General features: G+C 43.5%; 1 long non-coding RNA gene across 2 annotated transcripts in view; it reads right to left on the bottom strand.

The window, feature by feature from the left end:
* Positions 1–22636, bottom strand: part of LOC138844028 (uncharacterized) — a 142717-nt gene extending 120081 nt beyond the window's left edge. For both annotated transcript variants that reach the window (XR_011379348.2, XR_016214044.1), the window contains exon 1: positions 22007–22636. This is a non-coding gene — a long non-coding RNA (uncharacterized LOC138844028). The remainder of the gene's footprint in view (positions 1–22006) is intronic.
* Between the last annotated feature and the right edge of the window lie 3254 nt (positions 22637–25890).

Below are 25890 nucleotides of genomic sequence, written 5' to 3'. Positions count from 1 at the left end.
GCTATAACTAGTACTCAAACAGTATTTTTCACTTTATGTTTCTGTGTGGGAGCAAACTGTTGAAATCTTGACTTAATCTATGCTAAACTGATCTTCTGTATATAAAGAGAATCAAAAATGAATCTTGACATGAATGGAAGGGGAGAGGGAGTGGATAAGGGGAGGGTTGTGGGTTGGAGGGACGTTATGGGGGGGAAGTCATTGTAATCAATATTCTGTACTTTGGAAATTTATATTCATTAAATTTTAGTTAAAAAAATAATAATAGCAGGCATAAACTGAGGAGGTGCACCAGAGTATTCTAGTTGGAGAATCCCTGAGGATCCTCCCACCCATTTTATAGATGAAGAAAGTAAAGTTCAAACACAGGATGTGATCAGCTAGGAACACATACAACAAATGCCTTAAGGCTGGAAACCACACTAGCTTATGTCAAAACAAAATCTTCTTTTAAAAATGTGTTTTGAGAAATATGTTACAAATACGACATCTAGCATATCTATTTGTCCTAAGTAGAAACATAAACACACAGGTGATGGTATACAGTAATTCTAACATGATGTTTCATGTTGAGAAAACAAAATGAGTAGAACTCCTGGCTATTGGTGTGCCTTCACCTCATTTCCAGTGTAGGTGCACAGGTGCTCCACTTTTTTATGTACCTTGTTGAACCGTATCATGTCAGCCGAGATTTACTTATCTCTCTTGGTTTTCTACAAGAGAGAAATAACTGGAGCTGGGAGGAATAGCTTTTTCCCATCATATTTAAGCCATGCTTACCAATGCCACTCTAGGATCTGACTTCTAAAGAAATAGGTAGAGAGAAGGAGGGCAATGCTTTCATATAACAGCATCAATTATGAATCATAGCCAAATCATGGGCAGATGGGATTTCCTGTAATAATATAGGTTTCAAAAGTACAATGTTGAAAAGGCCTAAGATGAAGTGCAATAAAAAGAACACTAAACTTGAACCTCAGATCTGGTTCTGGTTTGGCCACCAAATAGCAACACGAACTTTCTGAACCTCAATATTCTCATGCAGACTCAGAGATCCCATCCAGCTCTAATATTCTGGGATTCTATGGAGACTTTGCATCCGGGAGATGGTGAGCCATAATTGCAGGGAACACAGGCAGAGGGGGAATGCTAAGATGAGGCTAATGGGAAACACATGGTGTGTTTGACCAGTGGCAGGAAGAAAGGAGGGAGGGTCAGCAGGCCCTGGGGCTCCCCATAAAGGCTTTCCTTCTCCAGGGGAAAACTTGCCTAAATTGCAGCTGAGTGCAGGCATGAAAAGTTGGACACCCGTAAATTTTTCATTGGTCATCAGAAAGGAGCAATTCATAATCATCTCCGTTGACTTTCAAAACACCCCCTGTGAAGTAAACACTTTCTATTATCATGTGTTTACAAATGAAGTAACTGAGGCTCTGGGAAGGTAGGAGACTGCCCAAGATTTATTGTTTATGAGCTGAGTTGGACAAGACTCAAAATCTCCTAGGGTCCTAGTCATAGGTTTGTCCAATTCAGTTTGCTATAGCAACCACTTGTTTTTCTACAGAACTTTTTTTTACTTTTAAAGTGTGTTAAACCCCATTACCTCATCTTTATCCTATTGAAGCCCTGTCAATTGAGACTTCTAGGGACTAATTCTCTTGTTTTAAAGAAGAAACTCAGCCCAGGGACATTAAGTGATTGTTTCTGAATTTCCTATTCATTCAGCAAATCCTCATGGAAGACCATAATTCACCAACCACATCCCAGACATGGCTACCCAATGGCAAAGCCAACTCTGATCTCAGAGGGTCACATTTGCACATATAGTCTCTCTTAGGAGCTGTGATGTTTGGAGTATAAACAGAAGATCTCAAAAGATGCTTCAAATATACTAGGAGCAAAATGACCCCAGCAATGGTAATATCTCATCCAAATGCTGGTCCTCCACAACTCAGTCTTAAATTTACATGGCCTTGCAGCCCTATATTAATGATTTAGGAGATAGGTAATTATTCAATAATTACCTATCAATTCAATAATGACAGAAAAATAATAACTGTTGATGAGGGCACCAAGTACAGTCTTTGAACTTTGCAAATAGGCAAAGCAAGTATGAATTCTACCTGACCTCCCAGTGCTTTCTCCTTTCTTCTCAACCCTGATTCCATAGCTTCCTATACTCTAGAACTGTAACCTTACAGCAAGAGGCTTCCAGTCCTCAGATGCGTCTCCAATATATCAGTGGAATAGGTTGTCTTAAGAACAGTGGCTGGACTTGGCTGAGAAGTCCCATGGGACAGGATTTTCGTTATTTCATAGAGCGTTTATCTCTAAGGATACACACAATGCAAGTGTACTCACTAAAATACTATACATACCTTCTAATAATGTGGCCTGTCTTAGAATTTGGCCTCTCAGTCAAACCCTGAAGTATGGTAGTTGTCTAGAGCTTTCTAGTTGACAAACATTACATTAACCTCATATAGATCTCTTAAAAACAAAAACCCAGTTTCCACCATTTCACTTCAGGTCTTTCCTATAGATAGGTAACTCTGTCCTGATATATTAAAGGGGAGGAGAGGGGAGGGAGTATTCCATCTGTCTGAAAAACTGTGGGCTCTCCTTCCACTCCAGAACAGTGTTTCTCATTCATTGCCATCTGGGATGCTCCTTGAGCCCCTGAAAGGGGAAGCAAATTTGTCCTGAGCCACCCACTCCCTTCTGTAGTTATTTTGTAATTGAGAGAGAGTATATCCCTGGGAAGAAAAAGGAGTGTGTTTCAGGAAAGTGATCAATCCAACTCTCCTGCCAGCCCCACCTGTACCTCTCTTCTTACCTTTGGTACACCTCCATGACCGCTCCTCCTATCCCCAAGCAATGTTGCAGTCATTCCTCAACTCAAGTCCTTCCTCCACCTCCTCCTCAGATTCTTCCAGACTATTTCACCTCTCCTGAAACTCTCCCTTTCCTAGCAACCAGTGCCAATCTTCCTATCCCTCATTGAGTGCCACTTCTTGTCATTGTTAGCTCAGATTGCTAAGTGTGGATTCATGACTTTCAACTGGAGTGTAGGCTTCCAGAAGGCAGAAGACGCTCTTATCTCTGACTTTCACTAGGCTGTGTCAAAGATTAATTAATTTATTTTGAAAGTCTGAGTTAGAGAGAGAGAGAGAAATGGGGGGGGGGGGCGAGTTCTTCCATCTGCTAATTTACTCACAGATGACCGCACTGGGCCAGGCTGAAGCCAGGAGCCAGAAGTTTCATCTTGGTCTCCCAGGTGGGTTGCAGGGGTCCAACACTTGGGTCATTAGTAGAGAGCTGGATCAGAAGTGGAGCAGCAGGGCCACAAACCAGTGGCTGTATTGGATGCTGGCATTGCAGGCAGCAGTTTAACCCACTAGACCACAGTACTGGCCTCCCTCACTAGACTTTACATTAGCTAGTCACATATTAGATGACTGTTGGTTTATAAATTGACTTTCAAGTGGTATACATTCTTATTGTAGGACTGAAAAACCACAGCTGAATGAACTAATCTTATACTCAATAGAGTAACAACCCTTGAACAAAGTTGGTCATTTTCTAAGAGAAGCAGAGTGCTGTCCCAGGATCCTGGTTCTGCCCCAGGGAACTTGTGTCAGTCGCTTATTCCTATGTGAGGAAGCCCCTGCTTTGCAGATTCTGGACCACCCAACTCAACAGCAGGAAATCGATCCATCTGCTATCCTCCCTCAGGGAATGACCACATTACAACAGCCTCCTTGCACCTCTTAAGATGCCAAATGTATTCATTCTTTCTTTAACACGGAGTTGTAGAAATATTTGTATTGGCTGAGTTAAGACTGTGGGTCATTTTACCCAGTTAATAGTAGCCAAGTCATTCTAAGATACCTGCTGGGGGACATAAGTGGCTGGAAAATGGACACTCCAGCCTCTTACACTGGAAGAATGTGGGAGTTATTCTTTGTACTTGTCATGGGGAAACCAAAGCTTTGATCTGCTACTCACTAAATTTCTCTTCATGAGGAAAGCTGTTGACTTCTTCTACCAGTGGGGTTAGAATAAAAGCACTGTCCCAGAAATCAGGAGGCCTGGCTCTTACCCTGGCTCTGTGCCCAGGGTTCCCCCCTGACACACACACACACACATCAACCTCCAGTTCTTTCTAGGGGACCACACCACTTGCACACCTGCCTGTCAGTACCAAGTGATAGGTTCATTTGAATGGCAGTGTTTCCATTGAAGACCACACTGAAGTTGTCTCTGACTCTCATGCTTTCTACCTAATATTATTGGAAGCAGGGAGACCAATGTCTGAAGTACTCAATGTGTGTGCAGACAGGTGTCAAAGTTCCACCTGGAGGACCTGTGGGTCAAGCTGTGTCCCACCCCATCCACTGATCCACATGTGACTAAGAAAGTCTCTTAAGTCTCTGTGTGTGTTTCCCTAGCTGCAGGTTGGAAATCATGACTCAGATAACCCCCATCCAGGAGTTTCTCCCAGGCCTCTTGTGAGAATTAAATTGGATTAGAAATGTGATCATATTTTAGAAATAAAATGATGTGAAGAGACAGATGGTTGTCAGAGCATCACTGTGTGTGTGTTGCCAAGAGGATAGCTCAGGCGAGAGACCTGGCGTCTGGTCCTAGCTTGGCCGCCAACTATGTGACCTTAAGCAAGCCATCATATCTCTCCAGGCTTCACTTTCCTCATTTGTCAAATGGGGATAAAATAACTGCCCTACCATTCCCACAAGGGCACAGTGAATATCTGAAACAATATGAATGAAAGGACTTTGACAAATAGACACCAGTGTGTTCCAAAAAGAAAGACTTCACTGCTTCCAGCAAGTCTCTCTGGATTGAAGGCCAATCACTCCATGTAAGACACTCACCCTACTAAAAAGGGAGTCCCAGAGGGAGAGATTATATGTAAATTACCCAGCTACTGCACCTGCACAACTTCTGGAAGTTGTGTCATTCCACATGAGAAGCACTGGCCTGGGAATTAAGGATGGAAGCTAAATATTTACAGGGAAAACCCACAGCACAGCCAGTCCCATGAGATAGCATATATTTTAGCAGTATTATATCCAACCCAAATAAAACAACATCTTCCAAGGGCACAGTGTCACTTCTTCAGATTGTTAGATAGAAATGATCCATGTTTGAGAAGCTATAAAATGTTGACCACAAACCATAACTGTAAAATAAAGGTGTGCTTTGCAGAATTAAAACAGAAAAATTGTACATAAAATTGGCAGTATGAAGGAGAGATGGCAAAAAAGAATGTAAAGCTACAAGCAGCTCTGACAGTAGCCATCACAGACTCTCAGGAGACAGAAGTTCCTGAGGGTGGTAGAAAGAGTCACCCATTAGATGCTGGAGGTTAGGGAGGTGCCCTGGGCGCATAAGCCCTAAATTGCTCCTGAAATATGGGTTACAATTGGAAAAGCAGAAAGGAGGGGACCATGTCATAGTGGTATGGCATGTCTGGGTAGGCAGAATGAACAGAAGGGAAGAGCAAGTTTAAGGCCAGAATGGGGCTGGCGCCATGGCTCACTTGGCTAATCCTCTGCCTGCTGCGCCAGCACCCCGGGTTCTAGTCCCAGTTGGGGTGCTGGGTACTAGTCCCGGTTGCTCCTCTTCCAGTCCAGCTCTCTGCTGTGGCCCGGGACAGCAGTGGAGGATGGCCCAAGTGCTTGGGTCCCTGCACCCACATGGGAGACCGGGAGGAACACCCGGCTCCTGGCTTCAGATTGGTGCAGTGCGGGCCGTAGCGGCCATTAGGGGAATGAACTGGAAATGAAATGGAAGGAAGACCTTTCTGTCTCTCTCTCTCACTGTCTAACTCTGCCTGTCAAAAAATAAAATAAAATAAAATAAAATAAAGGACAGAATGGAACCCATCCTTGAGATGGCATTCACAAAAGACCCCATCCCACTTGCTACCAAAGTTAAGAAAAGTAAATAAGTTAAATAAGTTAATAAACACGAGACACATAGAGATTAATCTTGGAAGTCACTCAGATTGACATAATGGTAGTTCTTGTTTGAGCTCCAGCTCTTGATGACTCCCTTACTGTTGGTTCTAGGTTTCTAAGAAGAGATGGGCATCTGTTGCTCTCATTGGAGAAATCCACATACTTTTCCTGTAAATGGCACCTACCTGGAAGAGAAGACTGAGTATTAGGTAGTGCACTGACTAAACAGGGCATGAGAAGGTGGAAGGGTAGAAAGCAGACTTTACTTCTTTTATTTTGGAGAAAAAATGATCCTGACCAAAAAGACACTATATAATGGAAGAAAAGGGAAAACAGGACAATGGTGTTAAAGTAATATACTTATTGGCAGGAAGAGATGTCCATTAATGTATCATTGAGTTTAAAATTATCTTATAAAATGATGTGAGTTTTAATATTTTGTAGAAAATACAATTATTTCATGAATACTCACTGTTAGATTTTTAAAGGCTAAATCCATCAAGCTGAGAGACTGTAATGAGCCCACAGTCCCAGCTAAGACCTGCCCGTGTTAGAGGTTGGCTTTGGCCAGGCAGAAGTCAGTCTTGGAGCAATATGATTTGAGAGAGGTGAACCTCTGCAAGCAGAATGTGTTGCTAAGGCTCAGGGTGAACCATCTTCCTGCCCATTCCTAAGGGTTCCCCAGGGAGCACGGGGCAAGTCTTGGAGGAAACCTAGCCCATCCCTTAGTTCCCACCTGTTGAACCTGGGTATAACAGAGAGCAGGCAGCTCCTAAGAACCCCAATTAGGTCTCTCTGGTCTAATAATTATAAAATAGAATTGATTTGTATTTTTGTATACACCTCAGCCTCATGAATATAGTCTAGTCTTTGGCAAGAGTCCAGAGAGAAAAGAAAATGAAAGTATTTGAGCTTGATCCTCTGAGCCAAGTCCCATGCTGAGGTACCTGGAAGTCTCCTTCAGTGGCTCCCCTGGAGTTGCTAAGTTTGAATCTCAGCAGTGTGGGGGATCTGCCATTGTAACCAAGCCCAGCAAAGGTCTCTGACTGTGGAACACAAATAACCTGATTCCCTTTACCCCCTAAAGTTCTTTCCATTACTCCCTAAAGAATTAAGGGCACTTCCTTGAGGAACAGGTTGCCTTGGCCCAGTGAATTTTTCAGGCTTTATGGAAACTCTATAATCTGCTTTAATTAACTGACTGTGCTACCTCTTGCTCCTCCACTCATGTATTTTACACTCAGCAGCTATTCTCAGACCATGTGTATGTTAGGCAATTCACGTTGGGAATGGGTCTTTCTTTGCAACTTCATCTCTTCAAATGTTTAATCACTTTACTAAAGTATAGTTTCAACTTTGGAAAAGGTCTTAAATTCCACTGCTCACACATCATCATTTTTGCAAATGGGAAAATAATCTGTTATAGTTATGTGACTTGCCCCAAATCACATAGCTGGTTAGCAGAGTTTGAATGAATGACAGTGTGTTTTTTCTTCTTTCTACAGCATCATTTTAGCCGTTATATTTGTTGGATATTTCCTACAAGGGCTTAGAGAAAAGCAAAAGACGTGGCTTTAATGTCCTAGCTATAAATCAAGTTGCATAAACAAAACTTACACAAGGGAAATGATATGACTGTTGTGATAACATAATAGCACCAACTAAGGCTTTGAGAGAAGGGAGACATCACCACGGATTAGAGTAATTGGACTGGCTCCTCTGTGGAAGAGAACTATAGATGGGAAGTGGGTAGGGCATCAGAATGAAATCCAGAGACAGAAGACTTGGAGAGGTGGGTGGTCTTTCTATGCTGGTAAAAAGGGAGTTTGCTCATTAGCTACAAAGAAGAGATTTGAGGATCAGTGGAGCTGACAGGTGCAATGGGCAGCTGAGAGACCATGTTTAGTTCTTGCCCAGTGTGAGCCCATGTTCAATGGCTCCCCTTTGGCTGGATGTGGATAACATTTCAGGGAAAGGAGGGACTCCAGGAAGATAGTTTAGGACCCCGGCATGATACAGTAGTATTAGGAGGACGATGAGGACTGAAGTAGAAAACCTGACACCATCTACTTTAGATCTCTTAACATTTATTTGGAAAAAAAAGTCATAGAACATTTCATCTGGGTTAGAAATTAGACAAGATATAAAGCTGATCAGCAAGGTAGATCGATTTCTATAGATATTGTTTGTGCTGGGAGGGTAGGAACCATGTTTATTGTTTTTCTCCAATCCTTGTAACAAATATGCAACAAATGTAACAGCTATAAATGAAGCTGTAGAAAGAACGCTGGATTAGTGATCTGGAAAGTTCATTGCAACTCTACTACTAACCACCACAGTAACATGACAATCACTGTTTGGCTCTCTTTTTCAAGAGAAGTTGAAAGAATTCAGATTTTATATAAAGAAAAATGGATTTACAAGCTTTGCAAGGGAATGGTGTTCTGTGTGTGAGTGTGCATTTTCTGACTAGTGCAAGCTCCCTGGGCCCTCACTTACCAGTTCAGTGACCTTAGGTAATTCATTAAATCTCTCTGCGCTTCAGTGTCTTTACAGCCTTTACAGTGAAATGAAGATAGTAAGACCTTGCTGGATTATCAAAAGAAGTAAACTGGACAAAACACCTTTTGCAATGCCTAGCACATAGAATGGACCCAAATAATGTTAGCTCTCTTTCCTCTTTTCTGTGAAAACCACTTAGCAAAAAAGCAGAATGGTTGGGGGGCATGGAGCTTAGAAAGCAGGAGGTTAGGGTACCCCCTCAACCTAAGTGAATGGCACAGTTAGAATCTGTAAGTCATGCATACAATGATATGTGTAGGTGCTTTAAGCAGATGGATTAAGCCCTACCCACAAATCAGCTACAGCCTACAGCTAATGACCAGCCCTGATCACTCATCCCTTAGTGCTCAAGGACTAGGTTTTGCAAGGGGCCCAGGGAAATCAACCCAAGACAATGATCCATTGCGTACAATGAAGGCAGTGGGAAGTGTGAGGTTGAGAGGAAGAAACAAACTGCCCTTGACCATTGGAGAATTCTCTTTTTCCTAAAGAGTCTTTTGTTAGGTCACCTGACAATAGAAGGCAGCATTGATGCAAGGAGCTGAGTACACACAGCCCTTGATTTATGTAGTCAAAGAGGAAGATGAGCACAAAGCTTCTGCTGTTGACTATCATTTCCCCAGCAAGACAATGCCTCGTTTGAATATTTGATCTTAGCCACTATTTGTTTTTATTCTGAGCAGCCATTAACCTCCTACTAGTTCCCCATCTTTTATAATAAAAATAGCAGTGTTAGAAAGGATAACAACACTCCCAGCATGGCACCCTCCCTGTGCAGTGTTCTGCATGGCAATGAAGGAATGAAAATGACAAGACACTCCTGTGCAGAATGATAAGGCTGCAGGGGCAGGGGGGACCAGGTGACTGAATGAAGCATCTGGAGTTATAGAAGACTAAAAAGGCGATTCATTAACAAGTGGTCCAGAATACTCAGTGCCTGATCAGACCCCACCCAGGTTCACAGATTGCCACGAGCTAGGGAGGCAGCTGGGACATGCATCCTAACACAAGAGGTCAGGACATCTGACCTCCAGGCTGAAAAACAGCCTCAGTGGCTCAGGGGAGGCAGAGCCAGGAGGAATCAGCAATTCTAGTTTCCATGCCACAACCTAACATCCAAGCCCCAAACTTTCATCCTGAATTTGACCCTGTGAGTCAGCTGTGATGTGTTCCCAATTCCCACATTGTTCCACACACAAACCAACTGCCTGTGTTCAGCATTTTAGTCTCCCCAGCACAGGGTCTTGTGGATGCTCTGTGAAGCCTGGTGGGAATCATGTGGTCCCATTATGTGATTTGATGATGCCTTAGGCATAGCCTGCACCACCATGCCTCTCTCAGCTCAGTTGACCTTGAACCATGAAATCCAACCTTAGGTGCAAGAGTTTATGTGGGATTTTAATTCCTATATATTAGCTAACAAACACCTTTGGAACATTTATTTGTGCAAAAATAGATAGATAAATAAGAGCTCAGATGTGGGGAGCAATCCGGACTAGACTGAGTTACTGGAATTAAGACTTGTTCTATGCATCTGCTCTCCCACAATATGGCGCTGGGAGAGAAGTAAACAGCTTCCGCACAGCTGCCTCCAGTTCAGCTAATAAACTGTAGGACTTGCTCCTGATTGGAGGAGAGCAGCGTACTCGGCGTGTGGGCAGCCGAGTTGGGATTGGCGGAGGAGGACTATAAAGGAGGAGAGAGACGGCATGCACCGGGAACATCTGAGGGAACACCTGTGCAGCCCCCCGAGAAAGCCGGCTGGCAGTGTGCCGCTCCCCTGCGGAAGTGGGGAATGTGGCCAGGGGGAACTGCCCTTCCACGGAGGTGGAAGGGATAGTAGCCAACCCGGGAAGAACCAGCAGCAAACCCGGGGAGGGCCGAGCAGACAAAAGAACAGCGCAGGGTCCTGTGTCGTTCCTCCACGAAGAGGGGGAGCGACATAATGGTGCCGTGACTCGGATATGAAGCCTAGGCAGGGCTTAGTGTCATTCCTCCATGAAGAGGGGGAGCGACATAATGGGGCCGTGACTCGGATATGAAGCCTAGGCAGGGCTTAGTGTCGTTCCTCCACGAAGAGGGGGAGCGACACTCAGAGGGTCTCTAGCCCCCTCCTTACCTTCTCTTCACTCTGGAGATGGTATCCATCAACTTTTTTCTTTTGCGTCCTCAAAATACATCTTTACCTCCCATGAACCACACCCTTTTCAATGTAGATTAAGGTTTGAGTTTTGCTTCCAACATTTACTGAGGGTCTACAGGTAACTCCTTGGCCTCCCCAAGCCTCAGTTTCCCCACAAAGACCTTATCATGTGCTGTTGTAGGAATTATGCAAAATAGTACCTCTACAGAGCATAATGCTGTACCTGTAAGAGAGAGAGCATGCAATAGATATTATTTTATAATTGATAAATTGTGTTACCTATACTGTTATCCAAACAGAGCCTGCCTTGAATGTAATCTCAGCTTGCATCTGTCCATGGTTTTGTCTATACTTGTCCCTTACCTTCTTCTATGCTGACTATAAAAGCTTTAGTCATTTTTAAGTCATCTCAAATGCATTCAGCTCCCTAATTCTTCATATGAATGTGTTCTCTTTGTTTAGCTCTGAAACAGCAGAGCTCCATCCTATTCTCTATGGTACCTACCTTTTTCTATCACACTTCTCTACTTTGTACCTGTGACTGGGCTGAAAGGATCAAGACAGTTGAGAACATGCAGCACCCTGCTCCTGACAGATATCAATACATTATTTTATGCGTTATTGTAAAGTTTCCTAATATCTGTATTTGGGGGTTGGTAAAAAGTTTAAATAAATATGATCCAAACTAAATTACTATCTGAGGGACTGCAGGCCCCTCAAAAAAGACAGGGATATAGTTTAAGGTCCCACGACATTCAAGCCCTGTCTAACAACAAGACAAAGGCTATGGGATGCATAGAGATCCTGAGTGGATGCTGTGGATGGCCATGGTTTTAAAAAGGAAATGAAGTATGGTGTTTCCTCCTGTGAGAGGGGAAAGGTGGCTGATGGGAAAGGGACAGGGGTTGGTCTGGCCACCTTCTCTATGCCTTCAATTCACTTCATGCTCAAAACATTTATCCCTGGGTTTGTGGCTTTCTTCAAACCCAGCTTGTCTTCTCCACCTAACAGGTCCTCTTCCCTATCTCTGTGGGATATTCTTGGGCTTGGGAACCACTCTCTCAACCCTTATTTCTTACATCTTCTCATCACAGTGGATCCCGTATCTAAACATCCCCCTTAACTTTGTAGATTATGTCCTATACAAGTCTTTGGGGGCAGACATTATCTTCTCTTCCTTGATTGGATTCACTTCTAGCCTCAGAATGGATCCTTAAGAAGTATTTGCTCCAAGTCCCATAGGTTGAGAGTCCCTCTTACAAATGGAGGTTGTCCCCCAAGAGGAGGAGAAACTCAGTCTTGACAGCTCTGAAATGCTGACATCAAAAATTGTTAACTAAGGGAAAAGTTGGAAGACCTATTTTATATTTCATGAACTAAAGAAGCAGATTAACTCGATTTAATCGGGAAATCCTGCATAGCTTTGTTGTTGTTGATCATACCATTCTAAATAAGCTTCATCCACTAAACTGTTTGCACATGCAGATAGCTCCACTGGGAACCTGAAATTTGTTGGACAGAATCAAATGCAGGGAACACCCTAGAGCCCAAGCACTACTTGGAATCAGGGCATTGTTAGCAGGTTTACTAACTGGCAGCCTGGAGGCAATCTATTTTATTAAGAGATTGAAAAATAGTTTAAGAAACCAGCATGTGAAGATTTCAATCAGAAATAGATGGGCACTTTTTAAACTGCAATTGGTTTCTAAAGAATGGGCAAGATAAGAATTGATAGAGGTGAATAGCTATCAAAACGTGGGATGAAAAAAAGAAGCAAATTGCCACCTACTTGAAGTGAATAGCTCTTGTAATGTAATGGGTTTTAAACTTTAAAATTGTTTTATACTATGACATCCATAACAGTGGAAGTCAAGATTGCGAGTGTTTATTGGTTTTTTTTCCAATGGAAGATTGCCTGTTTGGTATTTGAATAATAATCTCCATATAAAAATATGGTAATGTAATTATGCTAACTAGTATTTTCTATAATTCAAGACTCTGTTTATAATAATATATCATATTTTGTAGTCAGGTAGGAATCCATTTGTCCTCTCCACCTGGGCCCAGAGATAGGAAGAGGAACTTTAATATACAGTTTTCTGCAATCTGGTCGTCTCTGAAGTTAGAGTTTCCTGGAAGGTGATACAATAAATCATACCAGAAATACCCTCATTTACCACATGCTGCCAAGTGGAGAAGAAGCAGACTCTTCGAAGTCGTGCAGATAAACTTACTTTGACCAAGTTCATAGGTAGAAATATGCTAGCATGAAGATATCAGCCAAAATGAAGGCAAAGGAAATGAGTGTTCTAAATTATTTTGGAGAAAAGGTCAATTACATCTGTTATTATACAGTGTGTTGGTGAGCAATGTATGTCTGAAAAGTGAGTACCTCATCAGCTAGTATTATATCACACACACCAAAAAATACAAATTGTTAAGTTGTAGATGGGCCTATACTCCACTGAGCTCTCTTCTAAATTGGCATAGTACTAAAACAATTTTGGTAAGACTGACCATCGTTCTTATTTTATACCAAGAATATCAACAACTATGGAGCCCTTGCGACCTTCCAGTGCCAGAGTTTTCCATTGACTGAGACATGAAAATACTGATTAATAGAGCAATAGCAACCCATTGGGTAGTGTCTAGAGGATTGTCTCAGGGATCTATATGAACACTGTTGCAGTTAATAGCCTTAATAGCTAGGATGAGACTACAACAAACTACAATTTAAGTAAAGTGGTAAATATATTGTGAGGTATATCTTGATACAAATGGGTTGCTATGGCTAGTACAACAGGCCAAATTGAACTTAAAATTTATAAGGCTAAATACAAATTCCTGTGCTTAGGTTTCTAAGAAATTGAACATCAAGGAAGCATGTGGTAGGGATGACTTGGTTAACAGTGAAACAGGACATACAAGGGGTTTCTATTAACAGTGATTCCATACCCAGAGAGAGGGGGGTGATTGCCCTTCATGAATGTGACACCATTGGAGTTTGTATTAAACTTGGAGGTACCACCCTTTAATGGAGAAGTTGATAAATTGGAGTGAAATGCCAAGAATAGTGAATGAGAAATGACTGCAAAAAATAATATCATTTACATATTTAAAAACTAGCTTTTTTTAGTTACATCAGGGGCATTCAGGTTAATGAGAAAATGGACTCATTCCAGGTGACTCCAGAAAACTAGTGTAGTTCTCTGTGTAGGAACAGCTGGATCTGTAGAATACCTTTCTGTCCTCTGATGCCCCTATAGCCCTTTGCATCTCTTAGATAGGGACAACAATGAATGTGTTCCCTCTACAAAAAAGGAGAGCTGAATAGGGAAGAATTTTAGGAAAAATCAAGAAAACATTACAGGTCAACCCTACAGAGACAGGAGAAGACCCTTCCAAACAGTCTTCACTATGTTTGCCACCATCACTCTTCTCTTCTCTGCTCCCAGGGCTTCATCCCACAATTCTTATCTGCTCATAGAGGAGTTTGAAAATATTGAAGTGACTGGGAGAAGCATGTTGATTCAAACAAATTGCAGCATTCTCATTGCCTTCCTTTTTTGTTCCACAGAAGTGACAGGTGATTGAGATACTGATAAATCCATGCATTTACAGCCCTGATTTCCTGGGTAAATAAGTGGGATAGCTTCAGTAATTAGATAATTAAAGCAAAGTGGAGGGGCCAATAGGACCCCAAACTGAGAAAGGATAGTGGATAAAACTAAAAGATGTGTATTCACAGCAAAATGCAAATGTCAGGGAGAAGGGACTTGGTTTTGTCGAACTAAGGGGAAAATGGAAATGAAAGATACACTTGAACTTCTTTGCTCTCAAAATATGTTGATCCCTTACTCAGGAATTTAGGAAACATTGGGAAGGAGAAAGCAGAAGCTGGAGTTTTCTTTTAAAATTTATTTTGTTTCAAAGAGATCTTCCAACCACTGGTTCATCCTCCAAATACGTACAACAACCAGGACTGAGCCAGGCTGAAGCCAGGAACTGAGAACACAATCCACGTCTCCCATGTGGGTTTCAGAAACCTAAGTACTTTAGCCATCACCTGCTGCCTTCCAGATGTGCATTATTAGGAAGCTGGAATCAGGAGAAGAGCTGAGAATTGGACCCAGATGCTCCAAAATGGGATGCAATTGTTCCTAGTGGTGTCTTAAGTGCTGCACCACATGCCTGCCCCTGGAGTTCTTTTTTCCTTCTATTGCCCTATCTTCCCTTTCAATGCCTCACATGCATGTACACACACAAACTTGTCTCTGCTTGTCCTTCCTTTTTATCTTCTTTCCATTTCCCTCTCATTCATATTGTCTTTCTAGCATGGTCCTTGAGGGCTGATGTTGAACTCCAAAATTAGTAAAAAGCTACCAGAGAGAGAATTAACTAAGACACTGCTGTTATCTTCAGAGCCCAAGGGAGAAGAAAAGAGAGTGGGGCCATAGAGCTGACCTATCCTTGTTTTCAGACAGTGGGAACCCATCTCATGGAGATAGTCATTAACCCAGGAACCCAGGCTACTTTCTCTTCCTGCTGATGGGCAAATGAGCTCCTCTCCAAAAGCCAGGTATGGCACCATGATGGAAACACTGGTAAAGTCCCTGTCCCATTCAAGTTTCCCATCTGGGAGTCACCACATCCTCCGGCCCCTAGCCACCCCCATCCCACTTGGCCCCTATCTGTCTTTCCCATGCACACCAGACCCACACTAAAAGAACTTAGCCACCAGCATCCACCTTAACCAACAGCAGGCAGCTGTTGTCCTCATACTGTGTGCTCACTACATTGGAATCCCTGCTAACCACATCGTCAATGTCTTAGCCCTCAAAATCACCCAGCATTTCCCACTTTATTGATGAGGATGCTGAGATTCGAAGACAATAAGTAACTTCTTGCATGATAACAATTCCCAGAAGAAGCACAATGCCCATTGTTGGTGTATGTGAAACACTACTGCCTTCCAAGGACCTTGAAAAGTTGGGTTCTAAATATGCATACCCCCTTGGTTTCCTGTCACCCTTCTCTCTTCAGTCCTACATCAAGTAAAATACTGCACAATAAAAAAAAAAAACCTAGGGACTGTGCTAGGCTCTGAAACTATAGAAATTAACAGTAGCATAGCACCTTCAAGGACATAGAACAGTAAGAACAGACATCCAGCAAGTATACAATGTAGTAAATTAACTTGCCTATGGTAGGTGTTGATGTATGTTTGTTGAATTTGGTTAAATAAAATCACTTGAATTAAATCTCTAAAATCATTCCTCTGACAACAGGCATCCAGTCAGCATCCTTCTGCATGACTGATTGAGGCAGATCGTGGTGTGAGATGGGGGGTGGGGGTGGGGGAAGAAGGGGCTTACTATTATTATTACAACCACAAGAGTGCCTGTTTGCATGGAAAATATTAATGTCCACAGTGAAGAGGATTCACCTACTGTTATCTCCATCTGGTTTGAGAGAGTTCAGGGGCAGTTTTAAAGAAAGGTGTGGTGTGTGTTTGTGTGTTCATTTGTGTTCTTGTGTGTACAAGAGAAAGAGAAAGAGCAAGAGTGAATTTGTGAATGAAAGACATCTTGTCATAAGACTCTGGTAATTTAATAAAATTTATAATAACCAAAGAAACTGTTTAAAAACTACCTGTCCTGATGGAGGTGAAACACCACCACTTCCACTCAAACAAGTTGAGAATGAATTATGTCATTCCAAGAGTAAAAGTATCCTCATTGTCAGCAAGAAAATGGAAACTAAAGGCTTGTGTTTGTTCTATGATAGGAAGCCCTACAGGAACCTGAGTCTCTGATGCCAAGAAACTTAACTGTCTATGAATCCAGCAGGGAACCATGAGGGACACCCATCTAGTGCATTATTTCCTACATCAGGCACTGGGCAGTTTCTGTACTATATTTCCTTAATTTTCTCAATGAGCCTATATAACCCCAAGGTCCTCTTGCATCTCAAGATGAAATGGAAAAACAGTCCTGGCATAGAAATCCACATAAAAGTACCTGGTTTGCTGATCAGATTCAAGCATGTCATTAGCTTTGATTAGAATAAGGGATTTGGTGCTCAGTAAAGCATTTGGAAAAGAAATTCTACTGCTTCTCATGTTGTCTGCATTTTGAAAAATGTCAACAAGTAGTTATTGATTGAGCATCTACAATGTGTTGTGATGGGTGCACAGGATGTAGGAATGAACACAACCAACCATGCTCTTGCTCCTGTGATTCTTAGAGCCTAGTGAGGAAGAGATACCAATAAAATAGTACACATATTTATCTAAATAGTATAGGCTGGTCTCCATGATGTACTACTAAGGAAAAACACAGCAAAGAGTTTTGCCTACCTTTGGTGCAGTCTGAAAAGGGATGGCACCCTATTCGTGTTAGCACAGTGTTGGGGTTGTGGGCAGGCACAGGGATCACAGAGTGAAAGACCCAAAAGATAAGAGAAAACTCCAGGGAAAGAAATGATGCCAGTTCACCATTCACACCTAGCAGAGTCTCCCACAGGCTCTGCCCTACACAGAGCAATCCTTGGAGATCCCATGCTTTGTTCTTCTGAGCAAAATCACTTCCTTATAAAAGAGCAATTTAGCTTTGGAAAGTTAGGTTCAAGGTGCAGTGACTGGTTTACGGAATATTTCCCTTTTCTGGGGTTTACTTTGACATGATACAAATCCAGTTATAATATGGTGGCTTACAGGACACTAAAGAGAGACCTTTACAAGCTGGTCAAATCAAAAAATTAATAAAAATAGGTGGCTGGGACTTCCCGAAGGGCATGAATTTAGGTCTCCTTGGGCAGCTTAGCCTGTTCTTTTCCCATAGACATGGTTTTAAAGATTTTCAACTTCTTGCTTTTGTTCATGATCAAATCCAGAAGCAATTCTCAGCGACATTTGCCAATACATACAGTACATCTCATGTGGTTGCCCATTAATGCTCCATTCACCTCTACCACACACCCCCCAAGCCAGGTCAGTCAGTGGTTGCTAATTGCAGGACTATAATCACACAGTCATGAAGCCAGGTAGCCAGGATTTCCTTTCACTGCTTCTCAGCAAAACTGTTCCAGCTTGTTAGAAATCAGAAGGATTCTCTAGGCACCAGACAACATGTTCACATCAGAAGTTAAGTGGGAGTATGCCCAGTCAGTGGGCAGTGGACCCACAAAGAACAGGGTCTAAATACCGCAGCTTCTAAAGCAGGCAGAGTTCTAAGAATGGGACATGCAGAAATGGACTTGGACACAATCACGGAAGAGATACATGACACTTGGTAAATTAGCCACTGGGAGCCTCTATTTCACCTATAAATGAGGTAACAAAACCTTTATCAAGGCTGGCACCACGGCTCAATAGGCTAATCCTCCGCCTGCGGTGCCGGCACACCGGGTTCTAGTCCCAGTCAGGGCGCCAGATTCTGTCCCAGTTGCCCCTCTTCCAGGCCAGCTCTCTGCTATGGCCCGGGAGTGCAGTGGAGGATGGCCCAAGTCCTTAGGCCCTGCACCTGCATGGGAGACCAGGAGAGGCGCCTGGCTCCTGGCTTTGGATCAGCGCGATGTGCCGGCCGCAGCTCGCCGGCCACGGCAGCCACTGGAGGGTGAACCAATGGCAAAAGGAAGACTTTTCTCTCTCTCTCTCTCTCTCTCACTGTCCACTCTGCCTGTCAAAAAAAAAAAAACTATATCAAAGATAAAACACAAGGAGTCACCCGGGATACAGACATGTTGTGCAATAAAGTGAAACAGTTGTTCCTTTTGTAACCTGGAGTTGTAAATGAGAATCCAGGATGACAGGCACTTTGAGTTCTTGGGTCTTGAGCTGGCATTGCCCTAGGACTTGGCTGTTAATCCCTACTCTATCTGGGAGAATAAAGAGCTTCCTGTAAGAGGAATACCAAGGCTGCCTTGTTGGTGCTGCGTTATGTTTTGACTTGGTATTGATCTCCCTCCCCATTTCTGGCCTCCTGTTTTTGCCTGATCTTTGAGGCTGGACCATTGGTTTGGAACCAGCTGCCCTGCTTCTGCTGGCTCCTGACTCTCCTTTCTTTTGTACAATTATGTTCTCTCCTCTTCTACTTGGCTCTCTTTGACTACATCCTAGTCATGCCAATGTTCCAGCCTAACTGGTTGGGAAAATAACAAGGTCTCTTTTTTCAAATATAGTTTTACATAATTTCTCAGCTTGGGAAATATTGAGAAGAGGCCCTTTCATGCAGAGATTCCAAGGATAAGTCTACAAGTGCTGTCCTGCAGAGGGACATTAGATTTAAATGATTTGGAAAAGGAATCAGGTCCAAACTGGCAACTGTTGTGCTGCCCTAGGGCTCCCTCTTTCCCCACCCAGTCAAAACCCTGACACAGGGACACCATGGCTGTGGAAGCAGGACCACCATGGGTCTTGGCTTCAGGACAGATGGTGGAGAATGCTCCTGAGGGTGGGAGCACTGGAACTTAGTGCTGGGTAGATGGTAAGATGAGGAGGCCCTAGAGGAATCTGGTCTGCTTGGCTTCAGTCAAAGGGCCAAGTTCAACTTTTGTGCATTAGTGCATACGTGTGCATGCCTCTCTCTCTCTCTCTCTCTCTCTCTCTCTCTCTCTGTGTGTGTGTGTGTAGTCTGCATGGATGGATACCAGGAGGAAGGGGGGGGTGTCCTCTGGACACAGAGTTCATAATTGAGGGGGTACTTTAGTTTTAAACTTGAATTGTTTCTCACCCATTTCTGATTAGGGATTCACTCTGTCAGAATAGTGTGAAAACATGCACTGTATTTGAGTGTTTCAAATGCATTCCCAGGCAGGGCTAAGCATATAAAATAAAATGAGAAGATTGAAGTGGGAAACCTTATTTTTCTAATGTCAGCTCTTGGCATTTGGTTTGGGGTTCTGCTAACTTCTGACAGAGGAAAAATATAGGACGAATAGAGGAGTGGCCTCTGGGTGCTGGGTTAGCGATGGGGGTGTCTGGCTGCCACAACCAGGCTGAGGAGAACTCCCGTTACATCTGGCTGGTCGTGCAGGGAAAAGCTGCAGAACTTGCAGAACTGAGTTTGAATCCTGTGTTGGCCCCTTACCAGCTGTGCACCTTGGGCGAGTGGCTTCACTTCTCTGAGCCTCCTTATTGATAGAATGAGGGTAACGCTGCGCAGAGGCTTTGCTTGACTTTTACACTCTGCTCTGACCAACTCAGTGGCTTAACCCGTAGAACCTGATGGTCTCAGAGTTCTGGAGTGCAGAAGTCTGAGATCAAGGGGTGGGTAGAATTGGTTCTTTCTGAGGCTGTGAGGAAGAACCAGTTCCATGCCACTCCCCTAGCTGTTGGTGGTTTGCAGGCAGTCTGTGGCCTGCCTTGTCAAACAGAAGCATCCTCTATGGCCCTGATCTCATCCTCCCCTTCATGTCTCCATGTCCAAATAGCCCCTTTAATAAGGATATTAGTTGTGTTGAATGAGGGGTCCACCAAACTCCAGTATGATCTTATCTTAGCTAATATCTAGTTATATCTATTGACCCTATTTCCAAAAAAGATCACATTCTGATATCTTGGAGGTAAAAACTTCAACATGTGATAGGCTTTGTATAAAAATTAAAAAGTGAAACAAACAGAGAATCTCCCTTACCACAGTTCCCACTATAAGTAAGTATTCAATAAAGGAAGCTATTACCAGTATTATATTTTTTCTAAGTTTCTATTTGTTAAAGAATCATCCCTAGGCCAGATGGATAAAATCATTACATCCCATATACACTGACGATGTCATCTACATTACCCAGGATATGTAGATATGGGGCTTGGAGAATACTGTTGGAGGAATCTGTAGTTTTAGCCATTTGGGTTTGTGTCCCATGACCATGAAGAATGAGGAGTATGGATGATGGAGGGTGAGTGGGAAGAAAAGTTTATTGAGCAAAAAGAGAAAGCAAAAACAAAAGTTCCTGGAAGCACGTAGAGGGGCCCCCAGAAGAGGTGGCCCATATGGGAAAGTCAGGTGTTTATATCCTCTGGGTTGTGAGGAAGTTTGTACAGGGTTTTGCAAATGTGTCAGTTAGTCCCACTGTCTCATTGCTGGGGTGTTGGTGTCTGGAGCTATGGGTCCAGCTGCCACTGCATTCTGTTCTTTTCATTTCTCTGTTTTGATTTTGAGTAGTGGGGCCATTTTGTTTCTGGCATATCTCTCTGCACGTCAGGCTGGAGGCTCCTTCAGGCTTGAGTTTTTTGGGTCCTTTGTGTTCCTGACTATCTGCCTTGGGTTACATCTTAGCTGTCTCCTGTCTCTATTGATAGCAGGTTGTGGAAATTTTAAGCTGTGTCTATACAATGTCAACACATGGCCAGCCATACTGGAAAATGTATGGTTTTATATGAGAGGACATCAAAAAGTTCATTGAAAATACATATTGTGAGAAAAAACTATGGCATGGACTTCAGAACTTTTGCACCAAAATAAACTTGTCTTTTAATTCCATCTATCAAGAATTTAGGAAGTTATCTCATATGGCCATATTTTGAAAACAATTTGGGAAAATCTCCTGGCTCTAAAGTCTAAATCCTGGCCTGTGACTATGAGATTCATTGATGGTTTAAATTAATAGTTTCCCCCTGTACTTGTTGCCACTCAGCCCTTATTTTCTATGTATTCCCTGTCCTTCTTTGAAATAACAGACACCTGATTGCAAGGGAGCTCTGAAAGGGAAGGAGAATGGGCTGGTGTTGTGGTGCAGTGGGTGAAAGTTATCACCTGATGCAGCTGCATCAGAACTCTGGTTTGAGTCCCAGCTGCTCTGATTCCCACCCACTCCCTGATAATGTACCTAGGGAAGCAGCAGAGGATAGCCCAAGTACCTGGGCCCCTGTCATCCATGTGGGAGACCCAGAGGGAGTTCTGGCTCCAACTTCAGTCCAGTCTAATCCCAGCTATTGCAGCCATTTGTGGAGTGAACCAGCAGATGGAATATTTCTCTCCCTCCCCCTCTCCCTCTCCCTCCCCCTCTCTCTCTCCCTCTCCCACCCCCTCCCCCTTCCCTTCCCCTCTCCCACCCCCCTCCCCTTCCCCTCTCCCTCTCCCTCCTCCTCCCCTTTCCCTCTCCTACCCCCCTCTCCCGCCCCCTGCCCCTCCCCCTCCCCCTCTCCCTCTCCCTTTTCTCCTCCCTCTCCCTCCCCTAACTCCCCGCCTCCCTCTCTTTCTGTCACTCTGCCTTTCAAATAAATAACATAATATCTTTAAAATGGGGGAGAGGGAAGTGAAAGAGGTTTTTCCAGGGTCTATGCCCTGTGGAAAGAAGGAAATTCACGAGAACATACCTGGAGAAGATCACCTGGAACAGGTAAAGTGGCCCCAGGAAGAGAAAGTGAAAGCACAATAGAGCAAGTGTCACCAATTTTCCAATGTTGACTTTGTCATAAACAAAGCAGGTTGGAGTCCCCTGTGAGCCTGTCGGTGATGCTGCTGCATTCACAGGCAGGCTTCTGCCGTGCTTCCAAACAACCTCAAGTTCTGCTGCAGAATTTTCCGATGCACCAACAGCATCCTGAATAGAAGACAAGTTGGGAGCTCTGGCCTGGGTGTCTGGAGCCTTACTGTGTGAGTGTGGGCAAGATCCCCCCACCCCAGGCCTCGGTGGCCCCCTCTGCAAACTGAGTGTCTGAACTACCTCCTCCCTGGCGCCTACATGCTTTGATATTCTGAGCCTGGCTCAGGCCCAGGCCCAAAATGAGTCAGAAAAAAATTCTGCTGAATTATGAGTGTCGTGAAGGATAATGCTGTCCTCAGCTTAGGTTTCCTCCTGGCTTGGCTGCTGCTGTACTTGGGCTGTGTGTCTGCAGCAAGGCTATCGCAAGGGAGGAAAGAAGGCAAGATCAGCTGCCTGTATTGAAAGAAGAATGAGAGTGAGGTGCCTCTGATGGGAAGGCCGGATCGGACCTGCTCAGGCGTCTCTTTGAAGCGTGCAAGCACACATTCCCTAAATAGTGCAGGAGTCAGTTTCTCTATGTTACATCTTACCTAATAGCTACAATAAGAAATCGTAGGATCTTCTCTTCATGAGCAGGAGCCAATCATGAGCCTCACAGGTAGTTGTGAGTCTGTAGCTTTTTAAGAACCTACCCCCCTTCTAGAGCCCTCTGGAGATTGAGAAAGTGGAAGAATCTCTCATGAAGTCTCCACCCATATCAAAGTAATTGGATCACCCAGTCAATTCAGTGAACAATCCATTGGTTCAATTTCCTTTTGTAAATTCAGATTAGATGGCCAGTGCCTAGTACAATGGCTAGCACCAAGTCATGTGCTTCCAAAATATTTCTTAAATGTGTTCATCAGTGAGTGATTCGAACAATAAGAAAATGATGGGCAGGTGGATGGGAACTTTGTAGTTAAAAAAAAAAATAATAATGCAGCCGGCGCGCGGCTCACTAGGCTAATCCTCCGCCTAGCGGCGCCGGCACACCGGGTTCTAGTCCCGGTCGGGGCGCCGGATTCTGTCCCGGTTGCCCCTCTTCCAGGCCAGCTCTCTGCTGTGGCCAGGGAGTGCAGTGGAGGATGGCCCAAGTGCTTGGGCCCTGCACCCCATGGGAGACCAGGAAAAGCACCTGGCTCCTGGCTCCTGGCTCCTGCCATCGGATCAGTGCGGTGCGCCAGCCGCAGCGCGCCGGCCGCGGCGGCCATTGGAGGGTGAACCAACGGCAGAGGAAGACCTTTCTCTCTGTCTCTCTCTCTCACTGTCCACTCTGCCTGTCAAAAAAAATAATAATAATAATAATAATGCAGGTGAATCTTTCTGATCTTGCCAGATTGACATGGTTTTCCATAGGATGTGAAAGACATTTATGGTAGAGGATTCAACTGTTTATTCCTTAGGGCTCAAAACAAAGGTGCTTGTAGTTGACGTATGGGACTTTCCCTCACTTGCTGTTTAAACTTAGGGAGTTACACAACCTCTCTGTGCTTCAGTTTTTCCATGTTTAAAACAAGTATAATCATTGTGCCAGCCTAACTTGTAGGAATGGTGGAAAGATTAAATGCAATAATATATGTGAGCGTTAATTGTAGTTTGTAGTACACCAAGCTACAGATTATGTGTGAGGAGTAGGTAACTGCCTTTGTGGCATGATTTCAAGAAGCAGATGGCTCCCTTCTCTCCAAAATAGTGTCCCATTGAATAGCAGTATGCCTAAAATTTCTACTCTTAGAATTCCTTTTAGACTAAAAAAATGTCCAGAGAAGTCCTAGTGGTGACATGAAAAGGGGAACGTGTTCATTCATGAACTACTAATTATTCCCTTCAAAAGGCAATGCAGTATGCATGGTCGTTGTGATTAGTCTCCTTACAAGAAGAAGAGCCCAGAACTGTCTCTTTCCACATAGTGACAAGATCGCTATCTGCAAGCAGGGAACAGGACCTTCACCAAAAACACAACCACACTTGCCACCTGGTCTTGGCCTCCCAGCCTCAAGAACTGTGAGAAATAACTCTTTTAAGTTATCCAATCTATCATAGCAGCCTAAGCTGACTAATGCAAATGTGATAGGCAGTTTGCAAAGTCTTCCAATATTTGCAACAATACTGCAATAATTTTCACCTGAAGGACAGGACTCCTCTTCAGGTAACCCCTTCCCCAGCTCACACAAGTCAGTGCAGTGTTGACTTGCCTACGCTGTAGGTGAAAGCCAGGATGACTAGAAGATTAGGGAAGGTCACTGGAAAGAGGTCATCCAGAAATGAGATACAGAGAGACAAATATAATGGGATGGAGAGTGAGGAGAGGGAAGTTCATTCCTGCTTTCTTGAGACTGGGACCATTTTTATGAGTCCCTGGCTTCCTGGCTCCAGCCTCCTTCTTCCCCATACCCACTTAGTACCAGAAGGAGCCAAGGAAGAGAGATTTCTCCCCCTCCTCAGGAAAGCTCTCTGGTTAGGGCTCCTTAATTTCCTCCCAGCACTATGTGGTTTGGGATGCGGGAAGCTGTTCCTTGTGTCTTGTTCCCTGATCATAGCTCTTGGGACCAGGCATTACCTCTGGAAATACATAGGCTCAAGGAGGAAATGCCCAGCTAGGGAATATAAAGGCACATTAACTCGTTTCTTTCTGGTCTTAGAAATCATTTTCCTTTTTAGTTATAACCTTACCTGGTCTCTTTGTCCCAGGATGGAATCAAGGATACCACAATGTCTGGCAGACAGCAATCTCAGGATAGCACACTTGTCCAGTGGGAAGATGGGAAACAGAATAGAGCAAAGAGACTCATGAGGGGGAAAAAAATAACAACTATATGCAGTCCCACATTTGGATTGCAGCAGAGAGAAGGGTTAATTGGAGATTTTCTTCTCATATCTTATTGAGATCATTTTATGGCTCCAATCTCAAGGGAAGTGAGCAGTTTGCACATTTACCGTTTCCTATCAGTCGACCATCTGTAGGCACCACCTTTCACAAAGAGCTTATACATTAACTGGTCACTTTATCATTGTAATATATTTGGGAAATCAAAAACCAGCTGTTATAAAGCTATAAACTGGAGTCTTTATTACATATTGTTTATCATTGCTTTAGCATTTGGAGATTCATAATGTGCGGACTTTGAGATCTATCTGTATTGCCAAGGAGGCCAAAGTTTATTTCCCTAATAATATGCAAATGGAGCCTTTATACCAGATAATGAATAATCACTTTAGATTAAGGGCTGAATTTTCCTTTAGTGGTACTGGCAGTGCAGCCTTTTGCATGCAGTTAATAATTAATTTAAAGAATTACCACTTCAGTGAGCCCTGCTTACATTATTTATTAAGTGTAATTAAAGTATTTATTAGTCAAGTAATAAATGAAGAACAACCCCCAGCACCTTAACAGTGCTGTAAAATCATCACAGACCATGTTTATCTGCAAAGCAAGATTGAGTGTGGCTGAAGTGTGCTAATAGATTGCTGGCGATCAGTCAGTGTATCATCATGGGCCTCAGTCATGGATACGTCTGGTATGCCCACCTGTGTCCACCACAAAACTGGGTGCCTTGGCTTTTTCTCATTGTTGATTTCTTTGTGTATGTTTGTTGGTTGAGAAGCACAATAAAACAAACCTCCCATCCCCAGGGTCCACCGCGTGGATTGCTACACAGACAGCTGATACAACATTATTATCTTAAAACTTCTGAAAGCATCATCTACAATTAAAATGATTGCATAATACATTGC

This window comes from Oryctolagus cuniculus, chromosome 10, assembly GCF_051225735.1.
Source record: "Oryctolagus cuniculus isolate XC-2025 breed Fujian yellow rabbit chromosome 10, ASM5122573v1, whole genome shotgun sequence".
NCBI lineage: Eukaryota > Metazoa > Chordata > Mammalia > Lagomorpha > Leporidae > Oryctolagus > Oryctolagus cuniculus.
Note: the sequence above shows the minus strand (reverse complement) of the source record. Positions and strands in the feature narration are given on the sequence as shown.